Source organism: Ambystoma mexicanum, chromosome 4p, assembly GCF_040938575.1.
Source record: "Ambystoma mexicanum isolate Mex_15411 chromosome 4p, UKY_AmexF1_1, whole genome shotgun sequence".
In the NCBI taxonomy this organism is placed as follows: Eukaryota; Metazoa; Chordata; class Amphibia; order Caudata; family Ambystomatidae; genus Ambystoma; species Ambystoma mexicanum.
Genome location: NC_090927.1, coordinates 487,264,653 through 487,287,069, shown reverse-complemented (window position 1 = coordinate 487,287,069; position 22,417 = coordinate 487,264,653).

Here is a 22,417-nt window from a genome sequence, read left to right as displayed (position 1 = left end):
CCAGCCTGAGATTGTTCACCTGGAAGTGCTACATTGTGTGTATCCCTGGAAACTCAAAGACACCCAATGCTGTGTCACAAAAAGGCACAAATTCATCCAGCATGAAGGACTACCCCCTTGCAAAATACCACATCAAAATAGTGGCATGTCACCCAACACCTCCCCAACACACCATGGCATGGCATGCAATGTGAAAGCAACTAGATGAATGCACAACACATGACACAAGTGACACAAAGTGCACTGTCCTAAATGGAAACAGGCCACAGACAATGTGCTCTCAATAATGAATACAAAAAGAACACACATGAACAAATACTTACCAGCAAGTGAAAACATCAGTACATGGTCAAACAGTGGCAATATATTACAATAAAAAAAAGAAGTGCAAGTGTCACGACCTGACTAAGGCAGCACATCAACCCCTTCCAACTGCAGATTGTTGCTGAAAGGCAAATGTATCAGTGAACTGCATACAACATGAACTGCATCTGCAAAGTAAATGGGCTTGTTAAGACATGAAGAAGGTACATGTATATAAGGAAAAAGTCAGGGATGTAGAACCATACATAAATCCACCATGCAGTGGGGATTTCTTCAACAATACCCACTAGGGATGTATACACAGTTTTGACTACAGACTATCCACACAACTTATGGGAGCCCAATGTCACTGTGTAAGTTATTGTCACTTGGTCACACCCTTTGCAAGCCCATGGAAAGGGGCAGCAGGAGGGGGAGGTGTGTCAGGAACCCAAGCATCTAACCCAAAGACAGGACAAGCCTGCATGTGCCCAGCTGGAATACACAGTGGATGCATACAGGAGCCACACAAACCACCACAAAGTCCAGGGGGGGGGCCACCCAGGAGGGATGAGGTACAGGGTGCACCCCAACACCCACATGCGTGGGTATTGAGAAAAAACAAAAATACCTCCATGGGCTCATGGCCTGCACGGCTACGCTACAGTGGGAGAACTGCCATTGCTGTCATCACCCTGTGGCGATACATCAGAAGGTGGCCATGATATGGGAAGCAGACCACACAAAGCCCTGGCATGCTCCTCCATGGCAGCAAGTATGCGGGTGTGAAAGGTTTGGTTCTGCAGGATGATGGTACGAGATCCCCATGCAGCACCTCATGGGTAGCACGCATTTCTGCCTGCATGGCATTGCGTGTTGCCTGGATCTCCTGACGGTTTGCCTGGAGCTCAGCTGAGAGTGTAGTTGTCAGCTGCTCCAGCTGCTGTTCTGCCCTTGTACTCCGGGACACCTCAAGTTCACCCAAAGTATCTCTGAGGGATCTGTGTTCTAACCTGAGGGCTTCCCTGTGGGTCTGTGACTCTACAGATACGGCTGTGCGCAGAGTCTCCAGTCCAGCCCGTTGGTCCCTGTCTGACACCAACATATCTTCCCTGTGTGAGTGGCAAATGGAGTCTGTTGCCTGCTTCTGGAGCTCCATCTGCCTTTCAGGGGGGAGAATGGAAGTGGCCACCCTATCCATTGCCTGAACCACCATTTTACACAATGCCCCCTGTTGTGCTGCTATACTGTACATTCAGTTCTCCCACACAGTATTGCCTGCTGGCACACGGCCACTGTGTTGGCAGGCCCCGCACCTGTTTGGGGCAAGGTGATGTGCACCTTGCTGTGCTGGCACTGCTTGAGGCTGCAGGACTGCATTCCTCCTTTGATCTGCTGGCCGAGGAACAGGAGCAAATATTGTGGAGTGTGACCCTGCATCCATAACCGCTACAGGCGGACTTTCCTACACTGAAATCCCCATAGAGGGGTCTACTGCCGGTGCAGGTAGGTTGGACAGAACAGCATCCCTGCCAGAAACACTCACCTGCGATGGCACATATGTCTCAATGTTCGATTCAGCATCTGATTCATAGAGGTCTCCGGCGGTGTACCCAGAGACACCCGTGGACAGTATGGTCTGTGAGAGTAATGGGTTTTCACCCACCACCACCCAACGTCCTCCACTGGTGCCCGGTTGTGGCTGTGAGTCCACCTGGGTCTGCACCATCTCCTCCTCCTCAACAGCATCAAGAGCCTCATCATCTGCAAAAACATGAAAGATAACAAATGGAAACAGGCTTGAGCACCATAGCACACACACATAGGTATGACGAGGCAGAGATCCAGCACATAAATGACACATGTCCTACATGACAATAACTCTGGCATGCATGCACTGTCAAAGAGTTGGAAGGGGAGGAAAAAAGGACACACTGATGACTGCAAGATGGAAAACCAACACATGTGCTTCATGCTGCATAGCACTGGCATCAAACATTAGCCTGTGAGTGGCATGGGCAATCCACATACATGACACATGCCAGCACACAGACGGCGTGTACCAAAGCCATGGTACATTTGACAAGGACACCCAGATGGTAGCAAATCAGTCCTGTCACCCATCCATGTGAGATGGACATCATGAAATAAAACATGTAAAAAAGAGTGAGAAAACATGCATGTGCCACACACTGCAACAAAGCCAGTGTTCACTGATGCAGTGATGGCAGGCACATGGATACATCAATGGTTGGTCACTTCAACATGAGAGGATACAATTGTCATGTTCAACATTCAAACAGGGCCCCAAAATGATAGTGTGCAGGCCATGTGTAGGTGCACATTACTCAATCAGCCAGATTGTACAAATCTTTCCCATAATAAGTCAATAAATGTGGGCCATTGTGTGGAGTAATCTATGACAGCAGTATGTCACATTTGGTACAGTAGGCCACAAAAATGTCTCGTAAATATGCTAATCATTTCATCAATCAGGCTGAATGAAGAGGAAAACAGTATGAACAATGTTGTGGCAAGAGGACAGCTGAAGGCCAAGTGGATTAATCATGTGCAAAAAGTGAACTGTGGTCAGAAGGGATACTGTGAAATGGAAACACAAGGCCAGGGAATAGTTTTGAGGGACCACATGGGTGACCCATAGCAGTCATGACTAGACAGCCTCACCTGGCACTCAATCAGAACACATCACCCAAGCAACATACCCATAGATTGCACACACATGCATGGTCACTCACCAGACATTGCTTCAAAATCTGGTAGGTCTCCCACGCCTTGGATCTGATCCTCTGTGATGAATGATCCAGCGACAGACTCATGTTCAGTGAGGTGTTCCTCCTCTGGTGGAGACCCACCGCTAGTCACCAGAGTAGAGGCATGATTTGAAGCCAGCTTGTTCTTTGCTCTGCGTTTCAGGTCATTCCAGCGCTTAGAGCAATCATCAGCTGTCCGCTTCACAAATCCAAGGGAACTATGTGGTCCGTGATGGTCTGCCAGTGGGCCCTACGTTGAGCAGTCGTAGTCTTGCACCCTGCAGCCACCACCATTTTGCGGCCATGGGGCGACACATTCCCCACAAGTGCATCTAGTTCTGCATCATTGAAACTAGGCTTCCTTGACGTGCCGGAGTGGGTAGCCGTGTCTGGGGCCCCAGCCTGTACTGCAAGAGCATCCTTCTTCCTCTTGGGAGGTGGTGCAGACCCTGAGTGGCTTACGCCGCTCTGGTTGGTAGGGGCTGAAGAGCAGGTGGACTGGGCACTGGAAGTTGCCAAAGGCACGATGACCAAAGGTCTCACTGCAGGCATTGGCTGCTGGGTGATGTTGGCAGGACCAACCTCAGTGTGATGGACTTGGACCAACACTGTCCCGGCTGGGAGACTCAGAGCTTGTGTGGATTGAGCTGCAGCTGCCCCTGCAGCCTCCTAACCCTGACTACTTGGGGCAGCAGATGACATTGCTGCCCCAGTTCCACGTGGCCTGGTGACAGCAACTTTCACCGCCACACGTGGCTTAGACTTGGTGACACGGAAGTCAGCCTGGGAGTCATGCTGTGCCGGTTCTGTTGACAATATGGGCCCGTTTAACAAGGGCTGAGCTGGGATGGTTTCAGCTACATATCCCCGAACCATTACGGGGGCATAGGTATCCCTGATTGGTCCTCCACACACTGGCCTCTTGGACCACCCTGCCACATCCTGGCCACGTCCCCTACCGCACCCACCTCTTTGAGCTCAGCTACCTTTGACTCCCTTACTGCTTGGTCGCCTCCCAACCATGGCACTGATGTTGTTGTGCGTATGGGAGTTGCAGTAAACAATTGTCCTGGGCGATTGGGGTGAAAGGGTTAGGGTACTAGATTGAATTCGTACCCTAGTGCTCTGGCAAGGCTGTCTGTGACCCCTGGGGGAAGATGACGGGTCACGCAATGCACAGGCACCCCAAAAACAATATTTAATGTGCATGCAACCCCTGGTAGACCACGTGCGTGGAAAAATGAACCCGCACTATGCTGTGGCACCCAGAAACACAAAAATAAGCATACGCGTGATAAACGCAGCCTACAATGACCTCTGAATGGGTACGCGACACACGGTGGCAACCAAAGTTGGAAAAAACGTGCGCGACTCACCGCCTGCCTGGAAAAAGAACATGAAAAAGACACGCGTGTGCACGTTGGCAACACCCCCGCCAAAAGAAGAATTGAATGCTCTCTGAGTAAACAGGGAGTACGAACTGGAACCGTTGTGAAGTTATCGTGTGTGAACCGACAAGAAGTACAAGAATCACCCGCTCGCTCTCCACAAAAAGCACGTATAACAAAATGGCGTCCTACGCGTACCTTTTAAGGCAGCCCACACGTGCAACGTCACTTACGCTTGTACACGCTAATGCCCATTCCTCCAATTGCACGCAGTGACACCCGGACGTGCATTTTTTGCACGTGTACAATCAACATGCACCCGTGTTGAGGGAAATGCCCTTGCGCCTCATGTCACAGACACGCTTACGCGCTAAGGGCCTTTCCTCAAATTACACGCAGACGTGCAATTTATTCACGTGCCAAATCACTCTGTATCAAGCTGGTCACGCACCAACACACAGAAGACCACGCTCCTGCCCAGAAGGCCATTTTCCTGCCTACCAGAGGCCCGAGCACGCTCCCACCTGCCATCTGCTGCTGCCTGCCTGCCTGCTGCCCACGTGCCCTGGTATTTGGTGCCTGCACGTCAGCCATCTGCAGGGGTGCAGTTGCTGTGACCACCCCTGCTGGTACAGAAGACTCCCGACTGGGATACCATCGCTCCACAGCCCAGCCCCAGGACCCAGTTGCCCACCCATACCTGCCTCTGGGGTTGCCATGTCAGACACAACACCAACTGGCACCACTGGCAATACCCAGCCAGAGAGGCAGAGGGCTACCAGCTTCAGTGTCAGTGAGGTTGATATCCTGGTGGAGCAAGTCCTGGGGCAGTATGATGCCCTCTTTGGAAGTTCACGCGCCGACAATGAAGGACGGAAGAGGATCTGGATGGACATCGTGACTGCCATCAACATGGAGGGGGTGGCAGTCCGTGACATTCAACACATCCGGAAGCACTGGGAGGACTTCAGGTCCAGGACCCTAAACAAGGCCCGGCACCTCTTGAAGGCAGCGTATGCCAAGGGCTGCCAGGTCTGCCTAACCAAACACCAAATGAGGGTCCTGGAATGTAGATGCCCAGCGCCCCACCTCCAGGTCCTTGAGAGGCAGACCCGTCTGGAGTCGATTGGTAAGTGTACATGTGTACTGATTGGACGCTGTGCATGTTGAGGTGTGGCAGGAGTGTGCAGTTTGTACTTATGTCTGTGTAGGACCATGTATGCATGTGTATGTACAGGGAAATGAGCCTGCTGCATGTGAGTCCTCTCATGTGTGAGACACATCAATGGTGTATGTGTTCGTAAGCATGCTAGGCAAATGCAGGTGTGGGTGCACACATTGTTGAATTTCTGTGTATGTACTGTGGCATGGTTGTGGTATCACACATGGATGCTGCTTCCATCTGCATGTATCTGCACTATGTACATTTGCATGTGTGTGTATTTGACAAGTGTGCAACTGTGATACACCATGGATGCATGTGACACTGACATGTAGGAGGCTGATTGCCAGATGTGACATGGATGGGGATGTTATCACAGTGACAGGTGGTGGAGATGTACAGATGCATGTATGTCTGGTGGCGTGTGTGCATGTGTTCTGCACTCCCCATGTTGCATGTGACGTCAGGCACACTTCGGCTGCTCATGCTTTTGTTTGTGTATGGATGGTGCTGCCTGGTGCAACATTCCTGTTGATGTGTTCATGTGTGTGAGTTGAAATGACATGTGTGTTGGGGAGTGTGATGCCATGTTTGAAGTTTGACACTGCCACTCATGTACAACTGTCATGTGTGTATCAGACCATTGTACATTGCCCTGATGCCTGTGTTCTATCTCTCTCTGTCTGCAGCGTCAACTGATGAAAAGGGCGGAGATGGTGCTGTGGAGCAAAGCGGCAGGGATCGCACCACCAGCCGGAGAAGCAAGGCCCAGCTCCCCTCCCATGTTGTCATCTCGTCGGGGAGTGAGGAGTCTGGTGCCACGTCCGTGGCCGCAGCTGCTGAGCGTAGATCCAAGAGGCGGAGGTGGACTCCTTGGCAGCAGAAGGGGCAGCTGAGACCCCAAAGGGTCCGATGGAGGAAGATGGCATGGAGTCATCCAGGTTGGTGGGGAGTTTGGTTGAGGAGGAGGCCGTGGAAGGAACACACACGGGGTCTGGAGGGGGGATTCCACTGGTGCTAGTGGTGCAGTCGAGGGGCAGGGACAGGAGGCAGCACAGGCCGCCGCGGAGGTGCCTGTGTGTAATCCTGTCCCCGATCCTGTGACTGCATCATCCCGCACCAGCAGGGATGCCTACGTCCAGACCTGTTTTCAGGGAGGGGATGAGCGCACAAAAACTGGCCTTCCTCTCCCTGCGGACGTGACAATCCGGGACTGGGTTGAGCCTGTCCTGGCTGGAATGGCGTTGCATCAACGGGGCATGCAAGATGACCTGCATTGTTCACGTGAAGACACTGCACGTCATCTCAGATGCCTCTTTTACCGCGTCAACCTACTGGGACGGGTCGCCAGGACTGGATTCCTCCGTCTGCTGGACTTTCTTCTGACCCCCTCCTCCAGCTGCCAGGCTGGTGGAGGACACATCCCTGCCACAGTCGGGAGTCGGAGGTCCAGCAGGGTTGGCCACACCAACAACTGCACCCCAGCAGGAAGAGGACATGCAGGCATCAAGAGCCAGGGCACAGCAGCAGCAGGCTCAAGGGTGGAGCGATGATGGCTCGGGGCCATCAACATCAGAGGGGCAGGCATCGGCTGGAGTGCAGGAAGACCCTGGATTGGGAGTGTCTTCCGTGTGGCAGCGGTTGGGCCAGCACATAGATGCGGAGCGCCGGCAGGCGGAAGAGGCATGGCTCACTATGGTCAGGGCGGAGAACTCTATGCGCAGGGTGCTGAGGCAGGCCGAGTGCCTCGAGGCAATTCGCAGGGAGTTGGAGTTGGACATGGCGTTATCCCTGCGAAACCTCAGGGCCAGCGAAAACAGGCCCGCCTCCAGGACATAGAACAGGAGTTCGCTGATGCACTGGCCCGGGAAATTGGCAAGTGAGCCGTAGGACTTGCCCGCCGCCATTGTATATAGTTAGTTAGTGTTAGGTTTCATTTATGTTTTTCTTTCATTTGGGGCACTTGGACTATGCCCCACCTTTTTGTAGATAGTTCTTTATTAGGTCATTTTTTTTGTAGGTTTCATTTCAATGGTTGGATTTATGGACCCTGGATTTGTTATTTGTATATAGTTGAACAGTGGATTTATCGTAATTTTTTTTTTTTCACCCTGGAGCAATGGATTGTACTTATTTCTTTCCCTTTGGATTAGCTTTGTTGGACGGAGACTTTGGACACATTTTCATTTGGATTTATTTGGATTCCGATTTCATATTTTTTTTCATTTTGGAACATGCTGCATTTAATTTCTTATTTCCATTATTGTGTGTTTTCATTTGATTCACTTCATTTTGTGTTGAATACATTTTTGTTTCATACTTCAATGTGTGCTATTCTCTCCTTGGTTTTATGCATGTCACAATGTGGTTTTCACATTCACTGGCACCCATTGTGTGTGTGTGATGGACATGTGTTGATGTACATACATGCCATTTGGGTTGTTTCATGTAATGGGCATTTCAATGTGGGGTGGATGTAATACTTGGTTGGTTCTTTGGGCAGGGGTGGCATGCGGTGGGATTTGGGTGGCCATGAGGGCCATGATTGTGGATCATGATGACGTGTTGGGGGGGACATGAGTCGGGGCCTGCTGGCAGGTACCCCTCACTGCCGTGTGGGTGGGGGTGCAGGGGGACATGAGTTGGGGCCTGCTGGCAGGTGCCCCTCACTGCCGCGTGGGTGGGGGTGCGGAGGGAAATGAGTCGGGGCCTGCTGGCAGGTGCCTGTCACTGCCGGGTGGTTGGGGGTGCAGGGGGAAATGAGTTGGGGCCTGCTGGCAGGTCCCTGTCACTGCCGGGTGGGTGGAGTGCAGGGGGACATGAGTCGAGGCCTGCTGGCAGGTGCCCCTCACTGCCGGGTGGGGGTGCAGGGGGACATGAGTCGGGGCCTGCTGGCAGGCGCCTGTCACTGCCGGGTGGGTGTGGGTGCAGGGGGACATGAGTCAGGGCCTGCTGGCAGGTGCCCCTCACTGCCGGGTGGGGCTTCAGGGGGACATGAGTCGGGGCCTGCTAGCAGGTGCCCCTCACTGCCAGGTGGGGGTGCAGGAGGACATGAGTCGGGGCCTGCTGGCAGGTGCCCCTCACTGACGGGTGGGTGGGGGTGCAGGGGGACATGAGTCGGGGCCTGCTGGCAGGTGCCTGTCACTTCCGGGTGGGTGAGGGTGCAGGGGGACATGAGTCGGTGCTCACTGGTGCATGGTGACATGTGGGCTGGCTGGGGGGCATGCCCAGGGTCAATGGGCTACCTGCGGGGCATGCCCAAGGTGGATGGGCTGCCTGCGGGGCATGGCCTGGGGTGCAGGGTAGTCCCTGTGGTGTGGGCTGCCTGCCGGGCCTGGGGAGGGGGGAGAGGGCACACCTGGGAGGACCCACACTGCCAATTCACGTGTGAAACTTCCTGCGCACCCCCAAGATACACGTACCCCACTCGCACAAGGCCTATCGTGTGTGATACTCCACGAGCATCCCCTGTAATACACGTACCCCGCTCCCCCAAGGCCTATCGCGTGTAAAACTGCACGCGCACCCCTCAGAATACACGTACCCCGCTTGCCCTGCTAAATCACATGTGAAACTGCTTCATGCGCACCCCAAAATACACGTACCCCGCTCGCCCAAGGCCTATCGCGTGTGAAACTTCCCGCGCACCCCCAAGTTACACGTACATCGCTCGCACAAGGCCTATCACATGTGAAACTGCATGTGCACCCCTCAGAATACACGTACCCTGCTCATCCAGCGAAATCACATGTAATACTCCCCGTGCACCCACAAAATAAACGTACCCCGCTCGCACAAGGCCTATCGCGTGTGATACTTCCCGCGCACCCTGTCTGAATACACGTACCCCGCTCGCACAAGACCAATCGCGTGTGATACTTCCTGCGCACCCCCAAGATACACGTACCCCACTCGCACAAGGCCTATCGTGTGTGATACTCCACGCGCACCCCCTGTAATACACGTACCCCGCTCCCCCAAGGCCTATCGCGTGTGAAACTGCACGCGCACCCCTCAGAATACACGTACCCCGCTTGCCCTGCGAAATCACATGTGAAACTGCTGCATGCGCACCCCAAAATACACGTACCCCGCTCGCCCAAGGCCTATCGCGTGTGAAACTTCCCGCGCACCCCCAAGTTACACGTACATCGCTCGCACAAGGCCTATCACATGTGAAACTGCATGTGCACCCCTCAGAATACACGTACCCTGCTCATCCAGCGAAATCACATGTAATACTCCCCGTGCACCCCCAAGATACACGTACCCCACTCGCACAAGGCCTATCGCGTGTGATACTCCCTGCGCACCCCTCAGAATACACGTACCACGCTCGCCCAGCAAAATTGCGTGTGAAACTGCACATGCACCCCTCAGAATACACGTAACCCGCTCGCCCAGTGAAATCGCATGTAATACTCCCCGTGCACCCCCAAAATACACGTACCCCACTCGCACAAGGCCTATTGCGTGTGATACTCCCCATGCACCCCTCAGAATACACGTACCCCGCTCGACCAGTGAAATCTCGTGTGAAACTGCACGCGTACCCCTCAGAATACATATACCCCGCTTGCCCAGCAAAATCGCGTGTAATACTCCCGCGCACCCCCAAAATACACATACCCCGCTCGCACAAGGCCTATCATGTGCGATACTCCCCGCGCACCCCTCAGAATAAACGTATCCCGCTCGCACAAGGCCTATCGTGTGTGATACTCCCTGCGCACCCCTCAAAATACACGTACCCCATTTTCCCAAGGCCTATCGCGTGTGAAACTTCCCATGCATCCCCCAAATGCACTGTCCCGGCCCTGTGAACTGGTGCAGAGTTAGCGCGGCCCTTTGCGCTGCATTGGGGATTTTAAGGCCTTATGCTTGCGCAAGGGGCATTCTTGGGGGCGTAACTGGTGCTGTGGGATGTTCTCTGCGCCAGCGCTCAAAATGGCTTTGATATTCCATGAATACACTGTGCGCCAGAATGCTGTTTAGCGCACACAGCTGGCGCACGCTGGCGCACGCTACCTCTCTGCGCTGCTCGCCTGCGCTGCCTCAGCGCTGAAATCTATGAATTACCCTGCTAATGTGCAAGGTGATCGCAGCTGCGTGAATCCCTACTGCAGCACTTTCCTAAAATAGAGGATTACATGCCCAATCTTCCCTGTACCTCCCACTGGCAGCATAACATCCTAACAAGCCTTTAACTACTATATGCTAGCGTGGTTCCTTCTGGCTTGTTTTTGAATGTATTGCTTGTTGCTGTAGTTATGTACTGTACTTTGCTTGCAATAGACATTTGTAATATTGCCCAACACACAATAGCTGCTTTGCTGTGATAAATTACCCTTTTGCTCAGCGAGCGGCCTCTAGGCAATACACTGTATTTCTTTAGTTTGTTCCATTAACAGTATTTGCTAAAAGGTGCCCTTTGTTTTAGTTCAGTGAGTTGTGTTCCAAATTTCATCTTTACAATGACATTGTGAAATAAAGATTACTGCAGACAGTAACTGCTTTACATTGTGTTCTAGCTCATGAAAACAAAAACAAATAAATAAATAAACAACAATATGTAAAAACCAAACACACTTTGCTCAGTAGGGCCGACTTTATTTGGTACAAAAAAAAACACTGCATGACAGGATTGAAAGTTAGTTTCGTTAAGCGGTTCCTCCAGTTGATGGGGGAGCTTAACAGGATTGAACCATGGCTCCCAATGCAGGTGCTAAACCTCGATTTTACAGGCAGCCAAAAAACACCTGAAAGCCTCTGTGTTTGAAATTATGTATATGTCACACTCTCTCCATCCTCCTTCCTCACAGTGTGTCCATGTGTGTTTGTGGCCAGGGCCTGCAGCTGCAGTTGCAATCCCCATTGAAATGCATTGAGTCACCTACTGCTGAAATGATAAACAACGTTCTGTAAGGATATGTCCCATGTGCATCAGAGGTAAATTGGGCTAAAAAACTGTTGAGATTTTTTTGTGAGATGGCTGATCTAGCCGATAGAAAAGAGTAATGAAGATCTACAACTGCTTTATTGAATAAAAAGCAGTGCCCCATTATGAGTGGTGGTAAACACTGAGGTTGTTCTACTAAATGGGTTTACTGTTGCGGGGTCAGCAGAATCACCTTCACAATATGACCTTATGTCATGCACATCTACAGCACGAGAACCAATGTTTTTTTAATTTATTTTTTTATTGTATATGGTTTATTTAAACCTTTACAAAATACACTTTATAAGAACAGAATAAAAAAGTACATTTCCAAGAAAAAACAATATTAGATACGAACTAAACATAATTCCAATCAACATACAACTATTCAAAGAAAGTATTTCATTATCAAAATCAGCAGATCAAATTAACCTACAGATTCTAAGAGACATTTAAGATAAGTCACAAACAACTTTTAAAAAAGCAATCACCCTAATCCTGAGTACAGTGTTTTGACCATGTCTCATTTGATACCACAATAGTTCTCTATTGACACGATGTAGATGCAGTACAAATTGAGCAAAATATGAGATACGGTATTGGAGCAGAGCTGGGCAAATAAGTAGAATATGATGCAGTGTTTCCTCAATACCCTCTTTCCTACAGAATCTGCACCAGATCCAAGGGTCAGTCAACAACTTCCAACCCTTCAGAGTGCTATTGGTTCTCATCACATTTAATCTAAATCGCATGAAGCCATTTCGTAAACTTCTGCAAGGGTATTTTCTAAATAGGCTTCCATACCAGGAAAAAACTTCCAGAAAGAATATGCTTGATTGAAATTCCTTGACTGCGATACTGTACATACAGTCTGTAACCAGTCATCACTTTTTAGGATACTTTTTACTTTTTGCGGGTTAGATTGTAACATTTCAATTGAAACACCCAAATTGGTAAGACAAACCTCAACCTTAGATTTTAACTGGTTGATAAACAAGTTATGGCAATCCGTACCTGCTATAGTATAAAGGTTATCAGATGGATTTACTAAACACTTTCTCCATAGCAAGATCTTTTTCCACATGATAAACGATTGCAAAGAATGTAGGCCCAACTCATATCTTATAATTTCCATCGGAACACTTTTTGGAATAAAGTATAAGATTCCTTTCCATATAAGACTTTCCAGAGACTTCAACCAGTCTGTTTTTTCAAAATCAAAAAATTCCGTACCATACATAAACCTTGGAATTGCTTTCATAATGTAAAAGGTTCTTAACGGTACCATGGTGAATTTGCAGTATTTGGTCTCTAGTTTACGCATTTGCCTTAGGACCATCTCTACCTTAGTCCTCAATTGAGTTTTTATTATGGTTGTGGAACCTGAACCAATTACATTATAACTCAAATACTTGAAGGCAGACTGACACTTAATACGTTTGCCCTCACAGTACCATGAGTGACCGAGTAAATTGTTCCTACATTTGCCAAGACATACAATGGTCGTCTTGGTTGCATTTATTTTTAAGTGTAATTTAGACACGAATATTACAAAAGCGTTTATCAATTGTTGTAAACCCACTTTGGTGCAATCCAAAAGCAAAAAATCATCAGCGTAAGCTAACCATTCAATCCTTTTGTTTCCCAGTTTTGGTGCCACCAGCCCTTTCTTCTTTAACGCTTTATTAGCTCCACAGACATATAGATTAAACAGCGTTGGAGCAAGCATGCAGCCTTGTCGGAGACCATTAGGAATGCAAATTTCTGAGGTAAGCTGACCTTCTGAGTTTAACCTCACTTTAATTTTAGTCTCTGAATACAATTCTATTTTTATCTCCAGGAGATGTTTAGGGATATTCAAGTCTCTGAGAATGGACCATAGGGATGGGCGATCAACCATGTCGAACGCTCGACTGAGATCCATAGAGGCAACAAAAATTGAGACTCCATTTTTCATTAGGGCTTTGGATTATAAACTTTTAAGTATGAGCCCCCCCACAGTCCGTGCCAATGTTTTTTTTTAAGCCAATTTGTTTGACATCCAATATGTTGTTGCTCTTAATCCAGTCTTGCATTTCTTCCAGTACAATGGAGGCAAATATTTTAGACTCCGGGTCCGAGATAGCTATGGGTCTATAGCTTTCCGGAGCAAATCTGGATTTTATAGATCGGAAGTACAACAGCTAATCTCCAGGATTCAGGTATAGTTTTAGTGCTCAGAATATCCTTATATAGGATATTCAGAACCTTGGCCCACACATCAGTATCCGTTTTTATGATCTTATTTGATAGATTGTTCGGCCCAGGAGCCGTCGAGTTTTTGATTTAATAATAAGGCGAGAAATATTGGAGACAGAGATGTTCAGTTCCCATATCGCAGTCTTATTAACACAACCTCCAAAATTGGCTAAGTCGCCGCCATACATTTTCGAGAAGTATTCAACCCACCTACTCTCACTGATTTGAGTAAATAGCATTTCCTCTTGGGATACTTCAACCTTATTAATGATTTGCCAAAAGTTAGAAATGTTGTTACCTTTCAGTGCATTAAGCATATATTCCCCTTCCGATTGGGCTCGCATGCCCTTAAAGCTTATTAGCCAATTTTTGTATTGTTGCTTGATTTTTTTAATCAGCGTAAATGCATGGTCTGCGGTATGGCCAATTTTGTTAACTGAACGAATTTCACTTCTCGTTAATTTTCTATGGTTATGATACTCCATATTGAAGCAGTGTGAGTGATTCCTTCTAGCATTACCACCAGGTATCGTATTTACTGCTGAATTCAAAATAAGATCTTTAACATGTGTTGTAAACCTGGTCACAGACAAATTACAGATCCGGTCTTCAAAATGCATCTGTTCGAAATTCTTAACCATAACAGAAGAAAATGTCTTAGGGCCTCATTACACGGAAGGCGGTAATGGTTAACGGCCACCGTTAATGGTAACGGTGACCGTTAACCATTACCGCCTTACTACGAGGTCCCTTAGCGGGTTGGTGCTTTAACGCCTGCTTTTTGCAGGCGTTAAAAACCAACCCGCTAAGGGACCTCGGAGCTAATTACGGCACCGCAAAATTGCGGTGCCGTAATTAGCGCCTTCCCCATTCCCATAGAGCCCTATGGGGCAGAAATGGGAATGGGGAAGGGCAATGGCGGAAGGGGGATTTACCGCCCCACCAACCTTGGAATGGGGCGGTAAATCCCCTTTCCGCCAAGGCGGTGCCGGTAATTTACCGGCATGGTCCAGGGTGCTAATAGCACCCTGGATCACCGCCTTCCGTGTAATGAGGCCCTTAGTTTTAGCAAATGACCACCTCACTCTGTTACCTTTTTGATTTACTATCAGGCCCCGAGTATAGCATGATAATGGTCCAGTCGGTACAGGATAAGGACAGTTAATATGTAATAAATTGTGATCACTAGTAGGCATCTTAACTACAGTAAGTTTGGAAATAACTTTATCAAACCCAATAGACACAAAAATATAATCCAAAATAGAGCTACAGCCTCTAGCATTCCAAGTGTGGCATTTGTTGTCCATCATCGTTAATCCCATAATTTCCACAAAATTATACCATAGAGCTCCCCGAAACTTGGGGTTCCTTGCCGTAACCTTGGCATTACAGTTAAACAGCTTGTTTTCGGACAATAAGGCATCCGCCACCGTAGAGTCAATATTACAATCTGAATTCAAGTCCCCTGTTAAGATTATGAAACCATTCACATTGGCTGCTCTCCATGCATCGATTTTTGCGGTAAAGTTGGTAATTTCTTTTACCAATTGGGAATCAGAATATTTTAGCGGGTTCCAATATACATTGGTGATGCAAAATTGGATATTAATCATGCCAATTTTGATTTCGTAGATCACGGTTAGAAAGGAATTGGAACTAGACCATTCGCTCATTTTTGTTGCCCTTAGAGTTTGTTTGCAGGCAATTAGGAGTCCATCCATAGGCCGACCTTTAACCCCCTTTACAGCCTTAATTTGAGCTATATCAAAACCTTCCCATAAGAGATCACTGGTAGCCCAAGTTTCTTGCAGGAGTAGCAAATTATAAGATTGTAAAACATTGGTAACCTCACTATTATGGATTAAGTGTAAATGTCCTTTTCCATTCCAACTTGCCAAAGTTATTTTTCTCGGCTTGCTAGAGTGGTTTTCCCATTTCCCTCAGAGAGTTAATGGATTCTCTGAGGGAAAGAGCCAACCATCTCCACTCTTGCTTGTCATCATTGCCCATTGAAAGATTGTTACTCCCCGCCTGAGGTTCCACCCCTACTCCACCTTCCGCACCATTTTTGAGTTGAGAATTGCCATTCGTTGGGGGGAGGGTGTGCTCATATTGGAAGAGGTCAAAACCCCTACGTTGTAAGGATTCAGCCTCCTTTAGCAAGAGGTTTCTTACTAGAGGGGATGGTATTACAAGACACACATAGTCAAATCTCTGTCTATGAATGAAGTCCACCAGAACTATATCAGCTGATGAAATTAGTGCTAGTTCCGGAATTGCAGCAAACAATGAGAGTATGTAGGAATGGTTTAAAGAAGTTTGGTTACCCTCCCAAAACAGAGTTGTCAATATGAGACTAGGAAGGTCGCTCAAAGCAGGTTTTTTTAGATCAAGATCGTTGATTGATTTTTCAAGGTTTTGTTTGTTTGTGCCACACATATTGGCCCTTGTGGGTTCTCTCATATTATTGCGCGGTAAATACCACCCATTATTATTCGATACAAATGTGTCCTCCAAGATTTTCTTCACCATAGATGTAATTTCATCCTCTTTACTGACTGGATGAGTAACAGACTTAGACAATGACACATCCGAATTATTCAAGTCTGTGATCGAATCGGAAAGAGGCTCAGTAGCTTCAGGTGTTAGCAGCACCTCAGACATAGTTACAGGGATAGGTACAGGGACAGTAGGTGTTGGCTTGTTTAGAATGGCAGGTGCTAAACCCGCGGGTGCCAGGGCAACACATCCGGTCTGTACAGATGTAGGACCGACCATCTTCTCCTTATAATGCCGTTCACTGGAGCCTAGCCCCGTATTAACTGAACACGACAGCTGACCCTTGTCTTCAATTGGGGCACCAACCTTCGGGAGTAAGTCCTTACCCTCATTATTATCGCGTGAGTTCAACGCAGCAAACAGCCCACTTGCATGATTAGCCACTTTTGTCCCTATGTTAATTGGAGCTAGAGAGCTATTAGCGTTCAAAGAGTTAGTTTTAAATATTTCAAAAATGTCCTGTAATCCTGTTTTTAGAGATGATAACTGTGAGGCAATCTCACTCGCCTCTCTTTTTTTATTCTTCATTGCATCAGAAATCGAGTTGCTAGCCTCAAAGTACGCTCCCAAGGAGGATTGGCAGGCCTCCTTCGAAACCCCAGGCAGAGAGTGGACCTCTTCCGCAGGGGGTTGGTTCTCATAGCCACCCTCCAAGACCTCCCTGGCCTCTAGGATCGAATTTTTGAAGGTCAAGTCTCTCAGAAATTTACGAGATGTTTTCGTTGTTTGCACGCATCAGTTTGGTCTGTCGTGCTTTTTTTTTTTTTTTTTCCTTTTCGTTGTTTAAAATGGCTGTGTTTTTGGAATTGTCAGCCAAAACACTTTCCATACAGGAAAATTTGGAGTATCTGCCTTCTCCAAGGCAGCTACCAAGACAGTTTTAACCGAGTCTGTCACACTCTTATTGCCCTGTGTATCAGGTACAACGATTACTTCAATAATATCTTGAGAGATGACTGAGGATTGAACAACCCCAGGATCCTGGACAGGCGAGTCCGTTATTGAACACGCCAATGCAGACTTTATATCACTCGGTGAATTAGAAAGTAGGTCATTCACTCTCGAGGGATCAGTTCTATTGCCGAATTGATTTGACCCAAAACTTCGGTCTGTCTCCTAAATTCATACAAAATTAGTCTATTGAAGATTCCTAACATTGTACCAATATCCTTGTTATTGGTCACCTCAACTCCCTCAATCAGGGGAGTGTCATGGGTCGTTTGATTGTCTAAAAGTCAGCAGTCAGAAAGTTGCTAGGAGTATCACAAAAGGAATCATTGTTGGAGTTACTATTGAGCAATTTCTCAGAAGCCATCCCCCACTGATGTTTTAGAATCTCCTTCCCCATAGGGACTGAATATTCTTCCACAAACAGTGATTCGGAAGAGTCTGTAAATTCAGTCAAGTTAGTAAGAGGCTCAGCATTTGATTTAAGTTCGTTAGAGCAAGCTTGAGCGCATTCAAGTAATTCATCTTCCTCAATACAAGGAGGCGGCAGAGGTACCGCCGCCGCACGCACCAAACTAGCCCTGCGCGTTGTTACTGCTGAGAAAAAATCTGCGCGCGGGTCTTTCATCATGGTTAATGATTTAACAATTTTGCCCATATTGCCTTCGTAGCCTAGAGCAACCCTGAACTTCGTTGAATTGCCCAATCCAAGCCAAAACACCACTCCCCAGCAGTCTAACCCAGTCTCCTTACCAGCCCATAAGGTATACAAATAGAACAATATTAGTCACCCGCACCCAACACCCGACACCCAACAGCCAATTAGCCAGCCACTTTGTCCCCTTGGGTGCAATATGAACAATTGCAAAAATGAGGATTCAAAACGCACCACACACTGCACACACCGAACAGCAAACAGTGCTTTCTCGTGCTTCCCGGTGCGCGCGCGAGTGCGCTGCACTATGGGAATTAATAGAAAGAAAAAAAGTGCCCCAGGCACCTAATGGGTGGAGCCACAGGCGCACACTGAAAAAGAATAAAAAGAAAGGCTGTAAGATACTCTGTTGCTTCTAAAGCTAAAAACAAAGTCCATATATGTAACAAAGTCCATATAAACAAAGTCCAGTAATGAAAGAACAGGTCCAAAGGAGGTTAGAAGACAGCCACAACACACACGCTGATTCACCTCCAGGCAGCGTGGTGTAGCTGATAAAGACGTCCTCCAGGCCGTTTCTTAACACGATCCTCACAAGCTCTGCACAAGATGAAACGGCCAGCAAACAGTTCTTTCTCATGCTTCCCGGTGCGTGCGCGAGTGCGCTGCACTATGGGAATTAATAGAAAGAAAAAAGTGCCCCAGGCACCTAATGGGCAGAGCCACAGGCGCACACTCCAGGCAGCGTGGTGTAGCTGCTAAATACGTCCTCCAGGCCGTTTCTTAACACGATCCTCACGAACTCTGCACAAGATGAAACGGCCAGCAAACAGTGCTTTCTCATGCTTCCCAGTCCGGATGTTTAATGGGATGGGGGTAGATGGTTGCCCATGTCAAGAAACTCTTTGGTGGCCAACATGTCAAAAGCACCATCCAGAGGAAGACTGGAATCAGCAGTTACAAGGTTGTGTTTGTTGCTGCTGTTTCATGGGACATTATGGACTGCAAATAACGAAGGAATGAACCGTAGCCTGATGGAACACATTCTCCTGTCTATCCACCAGAGGGAGACGGCAGCCACTTGAGGACGCACTGCAGAGCCACCAAACCCTCAGCGCTTGGAGGGGAAGGTCTCTTACTGGCTTGCACAGAGGACACGGAAGCTGCTGGGGTGTGAGCAGGCAGCCACGCAGAGCATGGGGAATACAATGTGAGATGTATTGTTTGCTGATGATATCAATGTCTAATATGAGTGCAAATCCATAAGCTTGCAGTCACACTGCAAACAAAGCAAACAAATTACTTTCATGTGACCCCGTGTAATCTGGTTTGTCATAGAGCCAAACAGGCCATTACAATCCAAAAAACGTATCATTCTTTGATGCATGTGGTGTAAATGCATGTGCCAAAGTATGTCAATGCTCCTTGACCTCTTCACAACTATATCATTGGGTTCTAGCACCTGGATACAATTTGTTTTTGTGGTGACTTGCTTTACATACATTTTTCAAATGCATATTCATTTTCAAATTCATGAAATGATAAGTTATTAAATCGATAATCAAACATCTCTGTGGCATATATTTACCCACTCACTCAGCTGTACTCTCTTCCATAACCAGGCTGCACTACAGCAGAAGCAGCAAAATGGCTATGCTGGCTCCTTTGAGCACCACTGCCCCACACCAAAACTGCGCTTTTAGCTACAAAAAGATGGCTGCACCATATTGCCAAGCATATATTGGACAGGGTGGAACAAGAGGGCCAACTGAGAAAGCCCACCAGTGTGTTCTTACATGTACAAAGAAAGTGGAGTGAAAAAGTAGCGCTGCTTTGCTGCAAGCCCAAAGTTCCCATTAAAAAGGGAAATATTTAAATTTAAAAATGATGCCGGTTTGATGCTCTTTTTCCTCTGTTGCTCATCACAATAAGTTTATTAATGAGACCTTGCCCTGCTTATCCACCTTCACATTGTGCACCAGCAGGCAAGAGCAGTATTCCTGAATGACAGGCTGTTGTTCAGATCTAAAGAAATCAAAAGAAGCTGTACTTCAGCTACACGGGAAACGCTTTACTTTTTGGCTACAAAATGTCAAGGATCAATGCGTCAAAAAGGCCCTGGCTTTCTGGGCCTATGTCAATTTCAGTACATCTGTGTTTTAACCCATTGCTGCATACAAGAAGCTAACTCTGGCTACATAACAATGTCGGAATTCAGAGTGAAGAGAAAAAACGGATTTGAAAGAAAAAGGCTGCAGTCACCACACGTGTAAAATGTACTTTTACAAACTAAGAAAAATACTTGGTTAAAAGTGTATGTTGGATAAGGCCCTACCATTATCTAGCAACGTGAAGGGGTTTGTGCTGTGTAACATATATGGGGGATCTTATTCGACAGGCTTTATTCTGATTTATAACAAAAATAAATAAAATAAGGAATTAAATTGCCTTGGCTACATGGGGGAAGTCAGCCCGATACAGGTTTCTGCTTGGGGGGTGCCAGCAACAGAAGGCCCCCACAATAGATGCAAGAACACACAAGTGTTAATAGCTACCTTGGCAGACTTGCATATGGGCTGAGGACTCTTACAATGGAACTTCTGGGACACCAATCTGTGAAGTGGAAGCGGCCATAAAACCTTCAGTCAAACTGGGAAACCCCCATCCCCACTGGGCTGAAGTGACAGTTGGCGGTAGCTGAAGAGAAAGAAATGGTCCCAGTGAAGGACAAAGGATGCACATTTGTTTCAAAAGACTATTTTATTCAGAAACTTTTAAAAACGGTTATTTTTGCAACAGAAATTCAAAGGAATGTAAAAAGTTAACAGTTTTAATGTAATTTTGTGGGTTTTAATTTAAGATGCTCTAGCCTTCACTGCCATCTTGGGAACAGAAATGGCAGAAAATTGGGTATTCCACTGAAAGCGTACATGATGCCAATGTAAAAATCAATACTAATATGCCTGATGATAATCCTTTCACATGTGTAAAGTTATAGAATTTTAGGCCAAATATTTCCCACTAAAAATTACTAAACATTGGTAGAAGGGCGAAACAATGTCTTACAAACTGTAGCATTGGACTGGCATGCTCTGCAGAAAATATGTAACCTATTTATGTAATTTGTTACTATGGGAGGTTCTGGACATTGTAAAACTCACATCATAAATCTGACATTATGCCCTTGAAATCCAACCAGCTGGGAGGAAGGTGGCAACTATCTCCCCTGACCAATCCAGTTTTTTAGAGGTGTGCTTAGCTATGCCTGCCATACCGTATAATTCTATGATGTCACCATACTCTATAAAAAGGGTGGCTGACAAAGCTCTAGACAGACTCTTTCCTGAATTTCCTGTGCCTGTGTTCCTGATCTTCTACATTCAACTTGCCAGATTCCAGATCCCACTGCAAAGCCAAAGCATAGCTGATTCCAGACTCCACTGCAAGGCCAAATCATTGCTGACCATCCCAGCAAGGCCTCAATCCAGAGATCTCACTAAAAAAATTCCAATAACCAAAGGGAAAAGCTGTGGTGTTCTTTGGGAAGCATCCTGAAACCAGACTGGCTTTTTGCCCACTAAATGCATGCCCGCTGCAACCCTGCCATCCAGCTGTCCTGATTATCTGGTGACCAGACAGGCCCAACTGTTGTTCTGCTAGCAGAGTCCGCCGCTACCTGATGACCCGAGCCCTGGAGTCCAAAACCCGGTTGACTGTTCCTAATACCAAATTTAAGAGCGGTATGTGAGTGTCCCACATCCCATAACACATAGTCTACCCCATCTTGATTTCTATCTTTGTTACATTCTCTAAGCAACCCTAACTATACCTTCATAACTTGTCTAGACTGTTTCAATTTTCTGTGCACCCTGTTCTTGTTTCCTAGTGTTAGCGCAACTCTTTCATTCACTTCACCTTGTAACTCATTAGTGATATTTGGAGTAATTTAATTTATTTCCCACATAGATCAGAACACAGTGGGAAAAGGTTGACGTTGCAAATCAATCTTTGAATGTACCGTGGCTTTCTTTAACAATATAGTCTAAATAATTTAGTTTAAGTAAAATGTGCCTTTCATTTTTTTAACCGATTTTCTCTTTTTCACTGCTCTATTTTCCTAAAAACGAACCTCATCTGCCTTCCAAATCCCTCTCAATTCACCAGCTATAGCCCTCCTTTCACTTCTATATTGTCCCTGTACTGTGCATCTATCCCCCTGCCCATAAACCACATTCTGAGTCAGTGTTTTTCACCCATCTTTAAAAAAAAAATGTTTTTGCATTTAAAACTGCAAACCAGAAAAATGCAACTTTTCCATGTGTGAATTCAGCTGCACTGGATTTTCAATTTGAATCTGTTTTGTGAACTGTATGCTTTTGTGATACCTTACCTGATGGTTGATAGTGGGATAACATCCCTAATACTGTGATAAAACATATGTATATCCTTATTTAA